The 20,405-nt window shown below is 41.0% G+C and overlaps 1 long non-coding RNA gene across 1 annotated transcript in view; it reads right to left on the reverse strand.

The window, feature by feature from the left end:
• LOC133625388 (uncharacterized) overlaps positions 1–20,180 on the reverse strand; it is a 173,345-nt gene extending 153,165 nt beyond the window's left edge. Inside the window, exons 1-2 of the long non-coding RNA XR_009818693.1 lie at positions 20,112–20,180; positions 17,914–18,272 (exon numbers count right to left, since the gene is read on the reverse strand). This is a non-coding gene — a long non-coding RNA (uncharacterized LOC133625388). The remainder of the gene's footprint in view (positions 1–17,913; positions 18,273–20,111) is intronic.
• Positions 20,181–20,405: the final 225 nt, after the last annotated feature.

Consider the following 20,405-nt stretch of genomic DNA (forward strand, 5'->3'; position numbering starts at 1 on the left):
TTCCACATCCTTTTTAATAGGTACTTGCTCATTTTGACATAGAGGCACCAACCTATTAGCCATGGCTGCTGAAGGCTAGTTGTTACATATCTAAATGCACAGTGCCTGAAACTCAAGTTCACTGAACTTAGAAGACCATTTGTGCCCGTTATCGTCTGTTATACCATCTCTACGGTGAAAGAAAACCAAACCACTTTTAGCAATACCAGTTTAATTCATGCCTACTTTGCTCAAAGGGCTCAGCTTTTCCCTGCACAACCAAGACATGCTCTTTGGCATAATTTGTAGTTTAGTACTGGGGTATGCAAGAAGAATTAATAGCTTCTTCAGCTACTTCATTCCTCTGGGACCCATTTGGAAGAGCTCTGGATCTTCCGCTTCCCTTTTTGATCCTAAGTGACTCTCAGAGCCCTTCTTCAAAAAAGTTTGACGTCTTAAGAATCAAAATTCATTTAATCAAAACTCTGCCTGATAGTTAAATTGGGAATATAGGAATGTAATACACTGTCTGGCTGTCCTCTCTGTAACTCTCTGAAATGGTTCTGGTGATTGAAGTCCAAACATAACCAAAACAGAGGTGTAGTTTTTACTTTCTTTTAAACAGAGTGAAACATACAATTTGACTGGGTTTGTTTAGGGGTTCCCCCCCCGCCCCCATTCAGTCATTAACCACAGAAAATACATCTGCAAGTACCAGATATCACCTGAGCTTGTGTGCAATTTGCAAGCCATACACTGAAGGCTAACAATAAAAATACTTCCAGTGTGTGAAACACACAGAGGGATGTTCCCTGTTCTGAATGCCTCTCCCCTTCATCGCTACATCACAGCTCCCGTTAATCCCTGAAGCCTCCCTCGCCTGTATCCAGGCATGGTGACAGCAGCCTCCATCTTACTGTACTGTACCTATACATCTTGCTCAGCTAACAGAGAACAAATAAGGTATTTTCATTGACTCTGGTACAGCTTTAGGACAGCACCATCAGTTCCTTCCAAATGCACTTGAAGCATCTAGTTGGTTGCTTTCTTCCTCGTCCTGAGGATAGATTATATATATCTATATATATATGTGTGTGTGTGTGTCTGTATATATAAAATTTGTATCATGAGAGTTATTTTGCCTTTTTTTTTTCCTGAAACTATTAGGAGACAGAAAAATAAATCTACAGCTGTCAGAGCAATAGCTCTTTTTTTAAAAGTGGAGCAGCTAACATGCAAAAAGCTACACAGTAAATTGGATGCAGGCATTTGTCAGAATGCTAACAATGCAATAATCAGAAAAATTGCTTAAAGTCTTCTTACAGCAATACCCCTTTTTAAATAGCAAACAATATTCCTTTTTATTTCATTTACTAGATACATAAAGAAAAACAGTTTCTGTATTTTTAGGCTATAACAAGGACAGACTATCCCTATTCTGCTGAATCTTATACTTCCTATCTGACTCCCAAAGGAATAAGCCCCTTCAGCTCTTCTCTGGTCTGCACTGTCACAGCTGGGACAGGTCTGGAAGGGCTACAGCTTTTCAGCTTTATTCTGATGACTGTTTCTTTAAACTCTGAAATAAAGTTCTCAGCATCTTCAGTGGCTACTGCTTTAAGTCATATATGAAACTTAATAGAAGCCAATAACCCCCTATATGGAGTGGGAAGATGACAGGAAACACCTAGGATTCCCTTTTCATAGACAGTCATGAGTCCTACTAGTAAGGAGCAAAGTTTTGAGGCTACATTAGGTTATTTTTAAATATCAGATCAGAATAGTAGGGGTTATTTAATTCTCTATAGCAGCACAAAAGGAAAATCAAAAGGAAACAGAACGTTATTATTATTATCATTATATCATGCATACAGAAGAAAACCAGGTTTATGTAGTCATACATTAAAACAACTAAAAAGTCATACATAGAAACAACATTTTGTTTGTTTGTTTCTTCTCTCAACAGGACACGGTAGAACTAGAACACACAAAATGAAGGGCAAAATAATCAACAGTAAGAGACGGCTCCTACATGTGGTTCCTCTCCTCTAGCTTCACAGCCTCCTTAAAGAGGCCACCGAGAGGAGTCAATGCAGAGTTCTGTAAGATCCTAGCTGGCAGGGGAAGGCAAGCAGGAAACAATCACCTTTCCTGTTACAACGGCAGAGAGGCACATGGGGAACTCGGCTCACTGTAAATTCAAACCAAACCAAAGTCGGTTTCTTCACATGAAGCCCATTGGGGAATTCAGTGCCAGTCCCCATTGGTTCAAAAAGTGACGGGCATAAAAATCCTCAGATGATTATTAACTACAAAGACACTTTCTCTCCTAAGCCTTGGACTTGTTTAAGCCATAAATAACTGGAAACCGAAATACAAACTTGCCCTGTTCTCACGCTCTTCCTGAAGCACAACAGTTCAGTAAGAAGGGTGAGCACATCAGCCTTTAATCAAACCACTTATAAACACAACAATAAAGCTCCTGAGCTACTGATCACATTGTCATCATCTTTGTGTACATTACTGCACTCGATGTGCCACCAAAAACGCACTCTAATGCATTTCTTACTCCCTTTTTCCCCACAGAAAGACAAAACTTTGACCAAGAATCACCATTCCTGCCTCTGAGCTCTTCCCTCTTTCCCCTCTACCAGTACTGTAAAGCTTTCCTTTTATAGGTAGGCAAAATATCATTTGCATATTCACAGCATTGGAGCAGTTGTAGGTACAAATAACTATGTAAAGATTATTGTGGAGTAGAGAATGCAATTCCCAGCCAATGCAAGATGTTCACTGAAATTTCCTCTCCCAAAAAGCAGGGAAATTTGATTCCATACTGCTCCCAGGTACAGAATCCATCCACAGCAAACCAGAGACCTTCAAGGGTACCAGTTCCAGCAATGATGGACAAAAGGAAAACAAACTCAAATGAAACAAACAAAAAAACACCACAAAAAAAATCCAAACCCAAACCAACAAAACACCACCACCCAAAACATATCACACACAATACTCAAATTCTGACACAAATTGAGATCTAAACCCTGCCAAAACACCCAAAATGAAACTAAAAATCCTGGTTAAATAATAAACAACTCCTACGTAGAACTTCTCAGAGCAAAATGCTGACAACTGGAGGAAAACATTAAATTCCCACCACAGAAAAGAAAAACCTCAAAAAGGGATGGAACACCCTCTGCCTAGACACTCTATGAAGACAGGCACCCAAGTGACATTCCTATTCCAGGTGCAGGTAGAGTGAGGGTCATTCCTGGGACTTCATCAGCCTGCATTTCAGAAGCATCTCTTAGTCCAGGCGAAAAAGGATCCAGCTACAGAAGCAGCACAGGAAAGCCTAGGCAGTGCTGAAAGCAAAGATTCTTCACCATACACAATGTGTTCAGGGAAAAGAGGATTATTTCCTACAGCCATAAAAACCACACAGCTATGTCCACTATAACCCAGCCAGGGATAGGTGCCATCAGTAAGCATGTTTCACATAGATTGCAACATTAATTCTCACAAAGATCAGGGTCCCCTGCACTGGTGTGTCTGGTTTAACTATTTCCTAACATGGTCTTCCTCTACTTTGGTAATATTTCATTCCTCCAGCATGCAGCCAAAGTCCCACCACAAAGAGATTCCATGCCAAAGCTTCCTCCTCTACCATTCTTTTTTTAAATTGAAGAAATTCGTACTCAAAGTTATCAAAACACAACAGGTTGGATGGACTGCAGCTGAGCCCAGACCAGGCAACCTCAAGCAACTGAGTCACCTGTGGTATCACAGCACTCATCAGTGGTATTGCCAGATGCTGAGAAGAGCTTAGATGGAGTTACCTGGGATTATCCTATCAGAGTCCTTAGGAAAATGAGATACACTGACCATCTCTCAATTGGATTAAACTGTTGTAGAGGGGTGTGTTTTTCAAACTGCATTTGGAAAAAACCCCACATCATACTTGTTGCCACAAAGAACAGAGCGAGAGTATCTGCTCACCACACCCTTCATCATAACCAGAGTCCTGGTCTGAGGCACCTAACAAACACTAAAACAGGTCCCACAGAAGATCTAGGTTTTATGTGCATGATACCTTGACTCTAATCTCCAGTACTCAAAGGTCAATACTCAAATTATAACCCACTGAAAACCTTGGGCACTCCCCCCAGATGTGTGGATTCACTGGAACAAGTCCCAGGCATTACTATGAATTCAATGCACGTAAATCAGACTTGCTTATTCACTGCAGTTCCTAACTGCTAGTAAAACATCTAGGAATTCTAATTCCCAGAGATTACAGGCAAATAGTTAAACTTGGATCCAGTCATCCAGAAGTTGCTAATGACTTGGGAAAGCGCACAGACACTCCCCAAACCTTTGGCCAAAAACAAACCTGAGGAAAAGTGCACATACCACACCAATAAAAGGTTGTACTCCACAGACTCCCAGGCCTAACACTCCAATATTGTTTTCAGAATGGCAGATATTGGGATATTTGTTTATTTTTTAAAATGAGAAATGGGCACACGATTACTTTGAGAGTCTTTGTCAAGATGAAGGAAAAGAGAGAGGGGCTTATTGTAATAAATCAAGCCAAACAGCATAAGCTAATTGTTAATAAAATCCAGTAAGTGAGAAATGTATTTCCCCATCTTCTACATATAGATCTCTGCACTAGATTCTTAGTACCAAGAGAAAACAAATCTTACCTCATACACTTAAGGCAGGTAAATGTCAAACTCCATATACCAAAGCAGTTTCTTATCACATCTCAGAGGCCTCAGTGTAGTGAAATCCAGTTGTAAGTGAACAGAGACAGAGTGAATATGATAACAGAGAAATTCAACTGGTGAGCAACATACCTAAGGTATCTAGTTAAGAAACCAAAACCATGTTTACTCCTCACATACAAAGCCAACTTATCTGACTACAATACTGACACTTCTCCAATACATTAGCTGCACTTGACAATATAAACCAAAATAGATCAATTTTTCTCCTAAGAGATGAAACATCTCAAAAACCTGGAGAATACTGCAATTTCCTGAGCTAAGGAGATACCTCACAATGCAAAAGTCTCATGGCCCTTCAGAGATGTAGTATAAGTCTAATGATGCAAGGATGGATCAGAGAACTGGCAAAATACCTAACAGCTAAAGCAAACAGAACAGCAATGAAAACTAAGAGAGCGTCATACTCAGGTTCCTGTCTCATTTCTACCAATAAACTGATCTTAAAAGTCGCTCAGAGCACCCAAAGACCTTTGTACAATATGCAAGCACTCCCTGGTGATCAATATTAGAGGCAAGAGAAAACGAGAGCAAACATATTGTTACAAGTTAAAGAGATGCTTCTAGCTTCACTCGTTCATTAAGCAAGTAACCTGTGCTCTTGGATGGGTGTTTAGCAAATGGCCATTCTCATTACATTAAAAGGAAGGCTATCAAAATAAGCTTTAGGGCATGAAATTTTGCTACACTGAAAATTAAATTCTCAGGCTTTTTCACCTACATCCAACTCTATCTTCACCCCCATCAAACAAGGCAAAATAAAAATGATGACAAAAGGTTTCTAGAGCACACTAGAAAAATCTGTTTGCAAATGGAAGGAATCCAGAGAATTGACAGAAAACTCCAGAATGATAAGTACCACTGAAACAACTTCCCAAAGCTCACCAACCAAGGATCCCTGCAGGAAATGTGAATGAAAGTTCAAAGAAAAACACACCAGCTTGCTTTAGGGTCCCCTTCCCTGCCATACATGCATACACACGCACAGGTGCTCTCCCTTTTCCTTGGATTTCCACTTGATTTGGTGTTTTCATATATGCCACCAAATCCCTATGGTGAAAATGGTATTTAGTGTCATTTAAGGTTTGTTTAAAAATCCATCCTTTCATGTATAGAATCCATCCTTTTCTAATGCATAGGATTTGTGTATCTATCCTATCCTTGAGAATTTGAAAACTTGAAGCATGTAATAAATGGGGGGAAAAAAAACATATCTCCAAACATTGAACCAAACTGCCCTCAAACTTTACCAGGTAACTGAATAAAAAGGCACTACAAAATAATGCATTCTTCTCTGTTTTCACACACATTTATATAAACACTCTTTGATGTAATCTGTAATATATTATTTAAGAATTCAGGAACATAAGAATCAGAAACGCTTCATTTTATTATAGGGGAACATCACTGATCCTTCTCACTTCCAAGAAGATTCAAGCATGCATTCAACCAGCCGACAAACCTTGTGCTAAATTTCTTCAGAAACGTAGCAAAGACGTTGTTTTCAGTCTGATACATGTTGCTGATGTGCACCAGCAAATCCCAGCACCAGTCTAAAGGAATGCAGCTATTTATTTGCAGATCTGAGCCCTCAAAAGAGCTGATGCTTCACATTATAGCAAGGAGATACTACTCTGACATGCAGCTGGTGAATCTGATAATCCACATCATTACTTTAGCATAGTTTTTCCTACACCAGGCATAAATCAGAGGCATACAGGGTCACAGTTCTACGCAGGCATACTGAAGCCATATCCTGCATCCACAGAAGTGGTCCAAACAAATAAAGGGAAACCTTAATTTTCTCCAGACCTGTTCCACTAATGAATCTATTAAAACAAGAAGGAAGACATCAAGGTTACTGTATTGCTACCCCAGTTCTAATGTACTTTACTGAGTACTTCAGGAGATGCATCCAATAAAAAGAAAATAATCACACATTAAATACAATCCATATTCACAGGAATTTGCATATGGATTTCTAGTTAAAGTTATTATTAATAAGCACAGTAGGATTACCAGCAAATGCATTACTACTCCACATGCATCAAAGATGCATCTTTGTCTGCCTTTTTCTTTTGCTTATCTACCCTGTTTGGAATGTTAAACTTCTGTGCTATGTAAATGAAAATATTTAATTATGCAAAGCAAAGGGGAAAGGTTTACATTTTTATAATTGAGTTAAATTCCTTCTGCTTTAAGCTCCAGTACTGACAACATAGCTAAGCATCTGTTCAGAATTTCAAAGTCCTAAACTGCCGCTTTATAAATTTTAAGAGCTACACGTGGTCAATTTGAAGCCTTTTGATGTTAATAAAATTACTGTAATGTATTCAGTTTTCATAGTTAAAATTAAAGGACGTCTGAAAGCTTAATGCCAATTCAAGGTGAGAAGCAAATTCAGAAAGAAGTCGCTCGTTTGCTACAATTTTTCAAGTCTTGCGGTAACCACAACTTATAATTGCAAATGAATCAAGGAGCAAATGGCTTAGGAAGCCAAAAGTAAAAGTAATCTCAGGAAAATAGCACCTTCAGAGTAACCCCTTCATAGAAAAAAGGGATCTCCTTCAGTAAAGGAACAGTAATGTTCATAGTCACCTGCACAACAGCAAGGACCTCATTAAAAGGTCAGTGTGGCACAGATTGCAGTCACTTCAAAGGGACGGTTGTCTTATGTCTTCACCTAACTAAGTGCTATCAGCAGTAAAGCAGGATGGCAAAACCAGTAAGTTTTTACTAACAAACCTTCACAAATAATCACCAGCTCTCCTTTCTGTTAGAGTACAGAAGTAGAAATAGTCCAAAGGAGCTTAAATGCTCACACAACTTGGGGAGGCAGAACAAGAGTGTTCCTTGCAGCTTCATCCGTTCCTCAGATCCGAAACACTGAATTTTAGCAGGATACTTAAAAAGATTGAAGAGTTAGCCTAGATTCTTCCATTTCTCAGACTGTGAGATGATATTAGCTGTTAACTTGCATTATATTACAAGGTGACAACCCTTCCTTTCTCAGCTCAACCTGACAATGGTTACCTGGCCGCAGAGTGACAGCAGTCTGCTTCACAAGGAAGCAAACACAGGATTTGCGAGCAAACACGTCTGTTTGGTTAGTTTGTGATTCCTGAGATGCACCGGTAGGTGCACTCCAAAGTTTTGTATGTTGTCTGACACATGCTGCAGGAACTGCCTTGCTCCTGTGCCAACTTAAGTGCCTATGGCCTTTAGAGATGGAGAAGCTTTAAAGTTTCCTGTTAACATTTCTACTGCAAAGCCCTTGTCTCTTCAAGTGCCTGCCTACGCTGTTCAAGTGAAATTCCACCAATCCTCAAGTCCCCAGACCTTCAACTCACTAGCACTCTCAAACACTTATTCAGTTTCTCATTGTCATTCAAATGCTGATGGTTTAGATGCATAAATGTCAGTGGTGATGGATCAGCATCTGACTGACTTGCCTTGCCCATGCTGTACCTTGGAAGACCTGTTATAACCAAGGAAGATGCCAGAGCTAGGTGAAGGTTCATGGCTGTGTTGGTAGCACCATACCATCACCTCTTCTGAGAGATCAGGAGATTATTTTGAGGTAAAATAGAAAAGATTATGGAGTGTAACTAATAATTCCACCATTATGATTGAAGTCTGCCTTCCCCTATAGAGCCAGTTCTAATGTTTCTCTCAGGGCAGAGATGGATGAAGCTCCTTCACTAATTACAAGTGAGTTCATTTTTACAACTTCAGCTGTGTTATTACTATCAAATTACTTGGGTCCTGAATAGAAGTAGATTTGAGCTTTTCTACTGCTGTTTATGTATGCTTTCTTTGGGTAACCCAATGCTGAACAGCTCGTTCTAAGGTTAAATCAGTGTTATAGCATCCAGCCCTAACTGCAGTCTGCGCCAGCATTTCTACAGGGTTTCCCACTTGGCACAGGCTCTGCTACCCACTGAACTGCATAATCTGAAAGATCTGCCTCGCTTGCTTATCCCCCACGTACCCCCCCCCCCCCAAGAAAAAAACCTCACACCACTGAAGGCATTAAAATGCATTAGGCTGGATGACTGTAAAATGTCATGAGTCCTTACCGACTCCACGGTTTAAGGGTGGGTTTTAATAGAGGTAATATTTCTTCATTGCTAGCCAGTGCAAGATTTGTTACCTACACAATGACTCAACTATGACATCTTTTATGAGTAGTATGTTAAACTAATTAACATTAACCTAGCAGAAGAATCAAGCATAAATTAGAGACTGTTTCTGTTAAAGATACAGAGAGCTTCTACGCTCATACTCTTCTCTAAACAAAAGACTTTGACCCTTGAAGTATGAGAGTTCATTCTAAAATTAATATTAAGTGATTCAGAATTCTTATGCTGGGTGATTTTTTTTTTCAAATACAGTTTCTACTTATTTCAACATAAAATAATAAGGCATGCACGAGAAACATAATAATTCTAAATCCAGGAATTGGGGAACCAAGACAGGAGAAGAACCATACAAAAATAAGAGAAATTAAGTGTTCTGTTGTGCTTAGTCAACTCTCTGTTCTTCTTACCACTTCATCAAACAAAAATAAGCCAGTAATGCTTATCTATAGATTTTGCCAGCTCTGCTATACAAGTATAGTTCTACACACAAGTGCAGGCATCAACTGCTGTCAGCAATATTCCTCAGAGTCTGTATTTCCCATTTTTGACCACCAAGACAAGAAGCAGATTCAGTTAAAATTCAATAAAAATACATATGACAACATTTGTTGTCCAACAGATACACCAATGATCTTCCAATGAGTACACTCTAGTTCTCTATAGAGAGGCTAAGTGGCTGTATCTCTCTTAAAAGCTAACTACTATCAAATATCTTTCTGGCAAGTGGTTATTATACTGCATTCGACCCCTGCCTCTCCACAGAGATACTCTTTTTGGGTTTTGTAGAAGAAATTGATCTTAGTCGAGTAGAACTCGAGATACCCTATTTCATTTATTGTGATGGCAGCATATGACCCACAAGTTTTTGCCAAGAAGTTGATCCAGGCACTGACCCGAAATAACAGAGCCTACTTCATAGCACACTTCAGCCTAGAAACATTCAGAATCCAAAACAAGACTAAAAGACACCCTGCTCCTTTTACACGAAGCGGGGCAAAAAACCACAAGGAAAAAGTGTGATATGAAACATATCTCCTGGCAATTTCTGGGCTGTTTGCACAGCACTGCTCACACTAAGCAACCAGAATTTGACAATATCCACGCTGCTTTAATTCAGCAACCACCACTCACATACACCACTTCTCACACAGCAGAGCAGCAAACCAGAGAGCTCCCCTCCCCTTCATGTTCACAAACTGTCTATCAGACTACAGCATGCCTGCAAATCTTTATTTTTAATAATGCTACAGTCTTTTTTCACCAGCTAAAATGCACCCTCCTACACAGTCATCAGACAGCACAATTACGCTTCACAGGACCACACCAACGCTTTAATAAGAGGCTGAAGATGCATAACCCTGGGCAACAATCTCAAAACACACAAATGTGCAAAAGAATTCTTATTTTGCTCTTTTCTGTCCTACTCTCACTCTGATCCATCACATCTTAAGTTACTGCCTTTTGCAAGAGTGTTCAGGGCAAAAAAAACCAGCCCTGTTTCAACTGCAACACACAATCCAAGGTCAAAGCAGTAGATTGATTTCTTTGCATTTGCAAATGCAAAGAAATCAATCTGTGAATGGTTCTGGTCTTCCTTTGCAAACATCCTTTCACTTGTCTCAAACAGAGAGCCACTAATACATCTACCCAGTGTGAAGCAACATTCCACACATAGCTTTGGTGGCACTCACAAACAATTCTCAAAGATGTTAAAACAAGATATATATTCTTTTAAATCTCCTCTAGCCACTTCAAGTATTACATTGTGCATAATCTGAACATGAATGCCATCAAACCAATATATACAGGTGTGTACATACATATACCCAGGATAGATATGCACATAGAGTGAAGCCAGATTGATTGTCAGTTGAAAAAAACCCTCATTTTTCTAGTCCTTGTCAAAGCTCCAGCTCAGATATGCTTTTTAGTGGTGTCTTTTGGGGGGAGGGGAGAAGTGAGCAGTATGCCTGAGATGGAGATAAGTGTTTTTTACAGCTGATTACAGTGAATTACTTCAGTATAAGCCACTAATTCAACAGACACTTTCCCATTACATGTTGTTTGACTGATCAGAATCTACACACAGGATGTATTTTAAGAAACAAACTGGAAAATTGAAACAGGGCACAGCTTTCATTTTGAGCAGCTAAAGACCAAAACAAAAAGGAAAGACAGCACAGAAGACCACTGACACAAGATGATGCAAGCAAGGATTGGGAATGCACTAGACATGGTTTCAAACAGAGGAGAAAAACCTCTGTCTCCTTCATGAAGCTGCCTCAGGCACCACACCTTTAATTTTGGACTGTATGGTGTGCATGTCTACATGTCTGTGTATATTTTTCTACCTAAAACATAAGCATGTAACATACGTGTATACACACAGACAGGTGCTCTAGTGTCCAATCTGCTTTTCCAAATACCCCAGTGGTCCATATTACCACTGGAGTCAATAGCAACTACTCTTTTGCTCCACTGAAAAACCAACCTAGATGGCTGGATTTAGACACAGCAGGTGTTTAAACAGGAAAAAAAGTACACTGGGTAACTCAAATGGGCTGAGGAAAATATTTCAGAAATTAGTTTTAAGCTACTATGTACTGAACACCTTTCTTGTATGGATTTAATCCAAGTTTAAAGGTGACATTTAAAACTAGCATCTGGTTAATCTTGCACCTAGATGCATTGTGTGGTCCAGAACCAACTCCGGTGGACATTAAGCAAACTGTATGTCCTAATTTCTTAGAGGACAGGAAGGAACTTTCTCCTACTGCTGTCTTTAAAACTTCCCTTTCAGACCTGTTACTGGGTGAAGTGCTGTCATGAGCATATACCATGTTACAGCTCCTTCCTCCACTGCCCAAGTGCTGGAATTCTTGCAGGAGATCCACAACAGACTCTCTCTAGCTAACTCCCATAGCTGATGTACTGAGAGTAACTCAGTTGACAATGCAGATTTTTACAGGGACAGCTAATTTGTTTTTGCAGGCTCTGCTTCCATTTCATGCTTTAAAAGTAATAATAACACAGCTTTTCTCTCAATTTAAATAAAGTTTTTCACAACACATTCAAATCATCAACTAAATTAGGCTGGAAATGCTCATGCATCAAAGTCTCCTGAAGATGGATGATAATATTTAAATATCAGGTGTTGATACCTTGGAAAAGGAGCTATTTGAAAAGAAGAAATGGCAGCTAATCCGAACCTGATAAACCAAGCCATGATCTAGGGCACAGATTTTAACCATATGCAGGAGGAAAGCTTTAAACTGATAAAGCCATGTAATGCATAGATTTAAGGCTATACAAATAATGTATACAAATCCTGAAGCTGAAAGGTATCTACATGATGAACAACAAGCTTCTGGGTTTAGAGTTATGTTTCTTTCCTTCCTTCTTTTGCAAGTGTAATAAATTTCAATCTGAGAAGCAAAAAAATCCAAAGAAAGCAAGGCACTGAAAACATGAAGGTGTGAACAAGAACCACCCTCCCTTCCAATGTCTGTTTTTCAGTAAGGACCTGTGCCTAAACACGCTCCACAGTTCCAGTCCAAGAGTTCCAACAAAGAAAGCTACTCCTATATTGCATCATAAAACCCTGAACATGACAGACTTCAGCCTCAGAGACAACACACCTTTCCTCATTCATCTTATCTTCTCGTTTTTACCAATGAAGCAATGCTTTTTCTGTAAGGGGGAATGGTGGATCTTCCAACACCTTTGTAGTTTCCAACACGTGAAGCCCAAAACCTTTAAACAGCCTCTCTACAAAGCACAATTAAGTACATATTCACATCCCACAGGGGAGTCCAGGGAAGAGCCCATGAGCTGCTTCCAGCTCAGGCCAGAGCTGAAGCCACATCATATATAAGCTCAGCTGAGAAGCAACAGTTAACAGAGGGGAGGTCCAGCAGCACCAATAAACAGCTGAAATATCTCACAAGCCTAAATTAACTCCTTGTGTAGCACTACATCGGCCTGTACAAAAGTGGTGAGTCGTTTAGAGGCACCTCAGTGCTTGCTGTGTCATATAAGGTACCTTCCTTGGTATTCTAGAGCCACCACAACGTCTCTTATTTTCAGAGCATGTGCACAGAGCAACAGTGATACCAACCAAAAACCCATTTGCAGATTCCAAAAGGTAACTAAACGAGCAGCCACAGAAAGTCTCGCCTCGGAGATCATCTCCCAACAACATCTGCAATTCCCGATTCACTTACCAAAGGGAATTTTTGCCTTGCACAACACTGCAAAGCCAAACAGAAGCTAACTTGTATCCTCAACTGAAGACTGCATTTCATTCAAAGCTGAAGTTCACTTTGTTAAACAGAAACCTTTTATCATTCAGCAAACAGAAGCCAATACTACTGGTCCCCAGGATATTTATAACCTATGCTACAGACATTTAAAGATTTCACTCCATTTTCCCATTAGAAATGCTCCAATGGCACAGGCTTCCAGACACATAAATTATGACAAACGGCTTCTCATCCTTTCCCACAAAACCCACCTCTCCTTTCCCTATCCCATCAATCACTAGTGACTAGGACTCATTTTCAAGACACCTCGCTATTTTCTTCCCACACCGATCACAACTCAGACTCTATCCTTGTCTGCCCAGAATACCCACTCTGGTTGCACTCTTGCTAAATTTTTAGGACGACAACGTGCCTTTCTCCTCCAAATCCACCTACTCCCCGTGCCTGTGAGGAATCCAAACAGTTTTAATTCATTGCTCTCCCTTTTCTCTGAATGAGAAGCAAGGCAAACATCCACACTTAGCAACCTGTGCAGGGCTTGAGGCAACTCACTTCAACATACTAAATATTTTAGGAACAGTTAAAAACCAATATATACACACACAGCGAAAATTTACGAACTGACACTGAAGCACTTAAAATGTATCAAAAGCACCTTAAAACAACAAACATAAGGTGGCAACATTGTTGCTAAATGGAAGAATGGTAACTTTGTTTTAGTTTAAAACCTAAACATTTTGCTCTGTTTAGCAGCAGCATGGATAAACAGATTAAGGTATCAGCATTCTTCTTTCTTCTTTGTACAGAATGAAATGCAATATGTTCTTGCTAATCTATGATACTGATAGATGTAAATACAGAATCCATACTTGCAATGGTCCCATAACCGTTTCAGGGGAAGTACCACACCTGTCTTCAAACTAAAAAAACAATTAATTCTGGGTTAAAATGTTCTTAATCCCTCTAGTTTATCCATTTCCCCATACCAAGTGCAAACACGTCTATGCATTTTAATCAAGCCAAAGTATCAAGCACAATAGCACCCTACGTCAGGCTTCACACATTTTTCATTCAGAAACTTCTCAAACAGTTTCTGATAAATTTCACGTTAGGACAATGCAAGTGGAAAAAATAAAAGAAAGGATCAAAATAGAATCCATTAGGGAGTTGGAAAGCTTCTTGCTACATCAAATAAAATCCAATCAAGAGAAAGAAAACTATTCCAGATGCCATACGCCTCTGTCCTGACATAGCTGATAACATTTTACAGAAAGCAGCTCACATGTTGGAGTTTCCTTTTCGTTAGAGGTTTTCGTGCAAGTATTTCTCAATCGTAGGTGTAACGGAACAGAGGGTATAAACCCCCACCACCAGCCTCAGATTTCAAGTTACAACTCTCTCTTTTCCAGCCTTGGTCAACCTTCTACCTCGCTCACAAAATTTGCTCACAAAAGCTGAAAAGAAACAAACCACACTCCAGTGCTTACATTGATTCTGTAAGAGTGCTGGACCTCTGGATAACCAATAAGGTACCAAATAACTGAAAGCAGAGAAATCAAAAGAGAAAATATAATCTTTACAATTAGGATTTCTACAATATTCTACAATTTCTACATGACATTCAACCAGCATTGAGTAAAAGAAAGAGGGGGGAAAAAACCGAACACAACACTTATCAAAATCGTTTTCTATGGAACCAAAAGCAAAGTCACTGCTTGCTGAGTCATCCTTCTCACAACTGCACAGGACTCTTCTAGGAGCCTTTCAGGGACTAACCATCATTTTTCTAAAAGCTTTCTCCCCATATTGTAATCAAGATTCAAATCCTACCTCTGTGTCCTGAAAGAAGGTCCCTCTGTGCTGCTCTGCCAGGGGCAGAGCCTCCCATGGGAGGGGTGAAAGGCAGCAGGCTTGAGGGCAGCTCCAGCACCATTTTGTGCCAGGAACACTGGGGCACACTTGGGCCTACACAAACATCTCCCTCGCTTGGGAATTCTAGAGTTCGTGTCCTCTCAAAAACAGCACATCAACTAAAGGAAAGGAACAACTGAAGAAATAAAGTCCTTGTCACATTTTCCCCCTTTTGCCTTCTTTGGTGTTTGTTGTGCTCCTTAGGTCCAAGACATCCCCATGGTTACTCTCAGCTCAGTTACACGTAGCGAGATGGTTTCTCATGCAACAACATAGATTGGTTGGAAGATCTTCTTAACTGAGAGTACTGTTCAGAGGAGGAACCACTCCTTAGACTGTCTGGATTCCATTTTATTTGGTTTGGGTTTAAGTTCTGCAATCAGCTTGACAACCATATGCACCAGGGTAGGATTGTGACGGGGAGTTCATGGTTCAGCCCTGCAAGGACGTCCTTCACCTCACAGGTCCCTGCAAGGATGTCCTTCACCTCACAGGTCCCTGCAAGGACTTCCTTCACCTCACAGGTCCCTGCAAGGATGTCCTTCACCTCACAGGACAGTCATAAACAAAGCAAGCAGAGCAAAGCAGAGACCAGCCACTGGAACAATCCTTTTCACATACCCAAAACCCTTCTTCCAAGCAGCAGCTCCCAAGCTCCTCGTGGTGAGCCCTTTCTGAAGGAGGCAGGGGCACTTCCTGTCCCATAAAGGCAAGTTCTTCCCATCAGCCCTCCCAGGGTCCAGGTGCTGCTGCTTCCCCACAGCACCCTGATTCCATCCCTCTCCTACCCCACCTGCTGTGGCTGCCTCTTCTGCTGGGGTCTCTCGGAAAAGAAAGTTCCAGGGCCACTCTAGACAAAGCCTGCAAGAAGCATTCTCCCCATCTCTGGCAAACCCTGCCTCCTACTAACATGGCACACTTACAAATGGGAACTAGTCGGTTAAACATTTCCTAGCTGGCCCTACTCTTCCTCTCCCTGCAGATCTTATCTCCAAATGGGAGAATGCTTCTTTTCATTTTATTGGAAACAATCCAAAGAAACTTGAACAGAGATAAACTGTATTCCCACTCTTTAGATCATAACAATTTTCTCATCAAGTTAACATCTGAAAATGTCTCAGGTACAAACACACAGAAATATATCCCATAGTCTGCATAATACAGCCTGAGTCCTATGGCAATGATGAAATACAATCTACATATGCTCTCAGATTAATCTAAAATAGTTGTCTCTATTTACACTAACTGCAAATAAAAAGTCTCTTCAGTTTTCAGTGTTGATGAAAACAAATGGCTTTCACAAGCATCACTAAAATCCAACTTTTCTGTCCAGTTTAGTTTTCCTAAAGAGAAACAAGTGCCCAAGAAGAAACTGAAGAGGAAAATCTGCACAGACAGAAAAAAAAAGGTTCGTGGTTTTGGCTTCCTTTAAACTACAGAAACGTAATGACCAGGCTTCTTTTCCAAGATGACACTAGATAGCAGCTCTAAGTATTTTTACCCAGCACAATCCCTTTATTATTCTTTCTTCCCCTCTTTCCACAAACAGCCTAAGACTTTCGTTTTTTGAGACTTGAAAATAAAGACTTCCATACAGCTACCTTAAAGAAAATAGCATAAATACAGACCAATATCAGGAATGGAAATCTTACAGGAACTGTTTTAAGTAGGTAACAAAAAGCTTGTCCTCAATAATCAAGAAAATTAAGGGTAGGTCTTTATCAAAACACCGTCTTAACCAGGAAATTTAGGACTGTATTTGTTTCTTGCATCTGTTTACAACTGCAAAGGATAACGAGCGATTATTCATTCAGATTTCTGTTTTGCTCTAAAGTAGGCCAGCCAGCTCAGCACTTTTCTTAAGATTATGAATACTTGTCTGCCCTACATACGGTATAGGCTGGAACCAATCAGACGAGCTGAAATAAGCAGTAAACCCAACTATTTTCATGTCATTCCTTTTCAGCTATAAAATGAGAAGTGCACAAAACAGGTATAAAAAGGATCAGCTTCTAAATTTCCTCTGCTATTTCCATCGTTCACTAAGAGGCTCAAGGATTTCCTCAGCGTTGCCTTAACACTTAAGCTAGAATCAAGAATAATTGGGTATTCACAAATAACTCTTTAACAGCTCATTTTCTCCACTAGTTTTCATTTCATTCTCGGACATTGGTTACCTCATACAACAAGAGGAAGGCTGAGCACTGTCTGCCTTCGACAGCCTTTCCCAGTCCTGGGACATTCAGGATGCAAACACGCTCCGCAAGAAACCTTAAATCAAAACTTTAAAAACCATATGAAACAAAAGAATTCCTTGAATTTTTAAGTGAAATACTTCGATTTGCCCTTCCCCTCACGCAAGCCATCCACAAGATTTTTGTTGCTATTTGGAAGAAGAGAGGTTAAATAATAGCAGGCTGGTTTTGTGAGTTCGACTCAAAATAGTAATGTGTCTTTAAACAAAATCAGCTACTTGGGAGATCTTAATTGTGCAAAATGCTTTGTTTCAATTGTTGTAAGCTTCTTTTCCTTAAAAGTCAACTAGTCAGATTTTCTAGAGCTGCCAAGCACTCCTAGACCCAATGAAACCATTACCTTGAAAAGCTCAGTAAACTCTGAAAACAAAACCACTTTCATGCTCGGTTTTTCCTTTAAGATACAAACATGGCCAAACCATTAGTGAGGCATTTCTGTCAGATTATACCACTCAGAACTATTGGTAGGTGTCAGCAGCAAGGTAAAGAATAAAAGGTTACAAAGCAAGTTTGTTTCTAAGTGGTGACGATAGGTTTAGTGCTTTGCTGTAGGAGACACGGGGGAGAAACGTACCTTTCATCAGCTGTGGGACATCGATGTCAGGTAGTCACATAATCCAAATGGGTCTCAGCAGCATCTCCCATTATATCCTCAAGTTCGGGCAAGAGGCTCTTCCACGAGCACACAAAGTTATATATGAATCCAAATGGTTATGAAGTCCAGCAGCTGCACGGTAGGTTTGTACCACGTTAACCACCCCTGAAGAATCCCAAGCTGTATTCCACTGCTCAAAGAATAACGCAATATGGCACCCATCACAGACTGACATCTTGGCAACCATCCTGTTTTCCCAACAACCATCTTTGGACCTGTTCGAAGAAGAGGCAGAAGCGTTGGCTCAGCACAGTAACTCCACTGCTTGGGGAACCAACCTACAAATACAAAGTTACAGTCTTCAGAACCATTTCAAACACTTATTTCTTCACAGATTTAGACACATTCTATACTCAAAGCCTGATGACAACATTTCACTTTAAAAACATCACCAGGCTGGAGTGTAACAGAAGATGCTTAAAGAAAAAGGCTCTCATATTTCTCTTGGCATTGTAGAGTCTTACATTACAGAAAGCACTGAAGCAACAAGAGAGGAAGGGAATATAAAGGCTCTTCCATAGCCTGACAGATATTTCAAAACTCATGGAAATAATAACTTGATACAAAACCCTTCAAGTAGCAAAAATAAAACTACTCAAGCCTTTTGAAGGAAACATATCAGGATGATGGAGGAGAGAACTTCATGGGGATCTTCCCTCCACCCTTAGCCCTGTCTGTCTCCCCACAGCACCTCCACACCAGCAGACATGCTCCTGCAGCCAGGGCTTGGGCAACCAGCAAGGAGCAAGCCAAAGCAGTCAAACCTGTGCCTGTTTACACCGGTACTCCTGTTGTGTCATTCCTCCAGAAGTACCAACAGTCAATTTTTGCTTAGGCTGAGAAGGGGAATATAAGGAACGGAGAGAAAAGCTTGAGTACTCTGCACAGGGGAGAATAAAGACGTGAAGAAGAGTGCTGGGTCTGCCAAGCTGGAGTGGAGGAAAGGAGAAGGAAAAAACTTCCACACTGAGGACAAGGGAAAGGAACGAGAAGACGCTTTTAGAGACTGCAAGACAAGAAGAAAGGAGAAGGTGAATATTGGTGGACACACAACAATTTTTGCTACGAGTTCTGTCTGCGTAACTAACATGCACGTAGACCAGACCACAGAGAGTCATTCCAGAAGAGGCTTTTACATTTTGCTTCACATAGGAGAAACCTGAGTGTATCTATATGTGCATGAAGAGAAAGAGCCTGTCACCACAAGCTTTTAATGAAAAATGGAAGCAAGGATATAGGTAGAAGAATAGGTGGAAAAGGACCAGGAAAAAGAATGAGTGATAATAGGAAGTAGAAAAGTAGAGACTTCAGACATTCTGAAACAGATAAATTGAAAGAGGGAGTGGGACAACTGGAAAAATAGGACATGAAAATAACACTGAAAAGGGAAAGTAGAAGACTAAGGTGGGGGGAAAAAAGCGACGTTTGGTAAATAGCATAGGAAAATGTAAGAGAGGATAAGATGACACTAAATTAACCAGGATAATTAAGGAAAGTACAAAGATCACAAGAGTAAGTTCTCTGAAGTTGGGAAGCTTGCTCCAGAAAGCACCAAGACCAAAAAGTACGGAACAAAACGCAAAGCAACTATCGCCTTGCCAAAGGGACAGAGAGAGCTGCACTGTGCGGGGGGGAAGAGGAGCTGAGGAAGGGACAGCCTGGAATAACTCTCCCCGTTCTCCCCTCCGCTCCCACCATCAGTGCATTCGGAAGAACAAAGTCCGATCCCTCCTAAAATCGTCCCTCAGCCCTTCCGCGCACCTTGCTCCCCTGGGATGGTCCCGCGGCAGCGACGGGTGACTCTCTGCGGTGTCCCTGGCCACCCTGGCCCAGGCTGGCACCTTAGCTGAGCCACTCATTCCTCGGTCAGGGTTCCCCACTATCCCAAGAAGTTCTCCCCATCTTCAGCTTTCCCAACTCCTAGCAAACACAGCCCGACCCAGAAAGCTCTCTGCGCCCGCTTCCCCTCCCTAAAACAAATAATTAATTAATTCACTAAAACTAAATACAAAGGAGGAGGCAAGAACTTCCCCCCCTACCCCTCGCCCTGTAGTACCCCCCAGCCTGTATTACCGCTGCTAGGGCGGAATGACCGCCTTCACCTCCCCGAAAATTACCTGCATGTGCTCCGAAAAGTACAAAGGAGAGGCCGGGCCGGCCGGCAGCCTCCCTCCCCGCGCCCTCCCAGCCCGCAGCGCAGCTTGCTGGGAGCGGGGGGGCGACGAGGGAGCCGAGCAAGAACAATAAACCCCCAGTCCGAACGTACCTTCGCCTTTCTTTAAACTCTGGAAGCAGATTTCCTCACGAGAACTACAGCGGGGCTGTGGGGTTTGAAAGAGGTGGGAGAGCTCGGAGAAAAGTTGAGGGGGGAAAAGCTCTCCGGATAAAAGTTGCCGAAGATAAAGGCGGGA

This window comes from Colius striatus, chromosome 4 (assembly GCF_028858725.1).
Source record: "Colius striatus isolate bColStr4 chromosome 4, bColStr4.1.hap1, whole genome shotgun sequence".
Lineage (NCBI taxonomy): Eukaryota > Metazoa > Chordata > Aves > Coliiformes > Coliidae > Colius > Colius striatus.